A 3,357-nucleotide genomic window follows, 5' to 3' on the forward strand; every position below is an offset into this window, starting at 1 on the left:
CTTCCTCAGACATGTCGACACACGTGTACCGACACACTACACACACAGGGAATGCTTTTTCTGAAGACAGTTTCCCCACAAGGCCCTTTGGAGAGACAGAGAGAGAGTATGCCAGCACACCCCCCAGCGCTATATAACCCAGGAATAAAACAGTAACTTAATGTTTGCCCAGTAGTGCTGCTGTATGTAATTTGCGAATTTTGTGCCCCCCCCCTCTTTTCAACCCTCTTGTCTAACGTGGTATAAGCAGGGTAGAGTCCGGGGAGCTTCCTCTCAGCGGTGCTGTGGAGAAAAAATGGCGCTGGTGAGTGCTGAGGGAGAAGCCCCGCCCCCTCGGAGGCGGGCTTCTGTCCCGCTTAAACTGTAAAATTGGTGGGGGCTTATACATATATAAAGTGCCCAGCTGTATATATGTTATATTTTTGCGAAAGAGGTTTATATTGCTGCCCAGGGCGCCCCCCCTGCGCCCTGCACCCTTACAGTGACCGGAGTATGTGAGGTTTATGGGAGCAAAGGCGCACAGCTGCAGTGCTGTGCGTTACCTCAGTGAAGATCATGAAGTCTTCTGCCGCCTCTGAAGTCTTATTTTCTTCTCATACTCACCCGGCTTCTATCTTCCGGCTCTGCGAGGGGGACGGCGGCGCGGCTCTGGGACGGACGGCGAGGGTGAGATCCTGCGTACCAATCCCACTGGAGCTAATGGTGTCCAGTAGCCTAAGAAGCAGGACCTTGCAACTCAGAGAGTAGGGCTGCTTCTCTCCCCTCAGTCCCTCGATGAGGGAGTCTGTTGCCAGCAGTGCTCCCTGAAAATTAAAAACCTAACAAAATACTTTCTGTCAGAAAGCTCAGGAGAGCTCCTGAAAAGCACCCAGTCTCCACTGGGTACAGTATCAAACTGAGGTCTGGAGGAGGGGCATAGAGGGAGGAGCCAGTGCACACCCAGAACTAAAGTCTTTCTTAAAGTGCCCATGTCTCCTGCGGAGCCCGTCTATCCCCATGGTCCTTACGGAGTCCCCAGCATCCTCTAGGACGTTAGAGAAAATAGGATTTTAATACCTACCGGTAAATCCTTTTCTCTTAGTCCGTAGAGGATGCTGGGCACCCGTCCCAGTGCGTACTGTGTCTGCAGTTATTAAATGGCCCTTAACTCCAGAACATTTATGTGGAGATGAAAACATCCAAGGAAGACTTGACCATCTTCCTTGGATGTTTTCCCCCTGTGTGACTGCTCTCCAGCCTCGGAGGGTTGCATCCGTGGTCCCTAGGATCCCGTCCTGGATCCTGAACCATCGCCCCTCTAGGTGGTGAGAACTGTGCAGCCACCAATGGAGTGAGATTCTGGTCTTGGAAGACAGGATTATCCTCCGGTGCATGTGTAGGTGGGATCCGGACCACTTGTCCAACAGGTCCCACTGGAACACTCTGGCATGGAACCTGCCAAACTGAATGGCCTCGTAGGCCGCAACCATCTTCCCCAGCAACTGAATGCATTGATGGATTAACACTCTTGCTGGTTTCAGAATTTGTTTGACCAAACTCTGGATCTCCAGAGCCTTTCCACTAGAAGAAAACCTCTTCTGTGTCCAGTATCACTCCCAAAAACAACAACCGCGTCATTGGGACCAACTGCGATTTTGGCAAGTTTAGGAGCCAACCATGTTGTTGAAGAACTGTCAGGGAGAGTAGATGTTTTGCACCAACTGGTCCCTGGATCTCGCCTTTATCAGGAGATCATCCAAGTACGGGATAATTGTGACTCCTTGCTTGCGAAGGAGGACCATCATTTCCGCCATCACCCTGGTGAAAATCCTCGGAGCCGTGGACAGACCAAACGGCAACGTCTGAAATTGGTAATGACAATCCTGAATTGCAAACCTCAGGTAGCTTGATGCAGTGGCTAAATGGGAACATATAAGTAGGCATCCTTTATGTCTACCAAAACCATGAAATCTCCTTTATCCCCCGGACTGGAGATCACTACCCTGAGAGATTCCATCTTGAAATTGAATTTCTTTAGGTAGAAATTAAGGGATTTCAGATTTAAGATTGGTCTGACTGAGCCGTCCGGCTTCTGGACCACGAAGAGGCTTGAATAAAAACCTTCTCCCTGCTGACTAAGGCTGATTTGAACAATCGGTGAGGGGGAACGTCTTGAAACCCCAGTTTGTACCCTTGGGACACTATTTGTAAAACCCACGAGTCCAGGTCCGAATGAATCTAGAACTGACTGAAGAGTTTTAGACGTGCCCCCCACTGGTGCGGGCTCCTGCAAGAGAGCCCCAGCGTCATGCAGTGGATTTGGCAGAAGCAGAGGACGATCTCTGCTCCTGCGATCTTGAAGAGGCTACAGACCTCTTCTCTCTTTTCCTTCCTCTACCTGCAAAGAAAGGGGAATCTTAACTTCTTGCATATCTATTGGGCCGAAATGACTGCGTCAGATAATGATGCGTCTTCATCCGTTGAGAGGGAACATAGGGCAAGAAGGATGACTTACCTGCGGGAGCTGCCGAGATCAAATTAACTAGGCCGTCGCCAAACAAGGCTTCACCTTCATAGGGAAGAGACTCCCTTTCTTCTTGGAGTCAGCATCAGCATTCCCTTGGTGAATCCACAATGCCCTCCTATCCGAGACTGCCATGAAATTGGCCCGTGAGCACTTGTGCCCGGTGTAGGATTTTTAAATATGTGTAGTTTACTGTATGCACGGGTTTAAAACCTTTTAGGAACTGAGATCTAAGGTGTATTACATGTAGTTTAAAAAAAACAAAAAAGGTTTATTTTATGGCAGTAGTTTCCAAACTGGGGTTCTTGCACTGGTAGCATAGTTTGGTGGTCCAGGACCAATTAAAATTATTTATACTTTATTAAATTGGCAAAACCATTCCCTCACAACATAACTGAACCTGAGGATGACATGCTATAAACACAATTTACTTAATTTTATATTTTTTTCTGAATTTCTCAATAAAAAAAACTTTGGCCTAGGGGTGCCGTGAAACAAATTTTGATACTCTAGGGCAGGGGTGTCAATCCCATGGGCCGCATGCCGCCCCCAATGCATCCTTTTGTGGCCCACAGGCCGGGGTCCGACAGGGGTCCTTTTGTGGCCCGATCACCTTGCTTAGAGCGAGGGCAGGAGAGTGCAGCCAGAGTCTTTGCTTTCTATGTGCGGCACCATCTTCCCGAAGAGATCACCGGGAAGATAGTGCCCCTTCCACTGGCTACAGCACAGGTATACTGGGGTGGGGTAGCAAACTGGGGGCCCCAATGGGCCCCTCCAGCAGTCCCTCTACCAAAACACGTCTTTTGGTGGTTTTGCGGTGTTGTTATAACTACATGGTGACGATACTGTAGCAC

The sequence above is a fragment of the Pseudophryne corroboree genome, unplaced genomic scaffold, assembly GCF_028390025.1.
Source record: "Pseudophryne corroboree isolate aPseCor3 unplaced genomic scaffold, aPseCor3.hap2 scaffold_469, whole genome shotgun sequence".
NCBI classification, from domain to species: Eukaryota; Metazoa; Chordata; class Amphibia; order Anura; family Myobatrachidae; genus Pseudophryne; species Pseudophryne corroboree.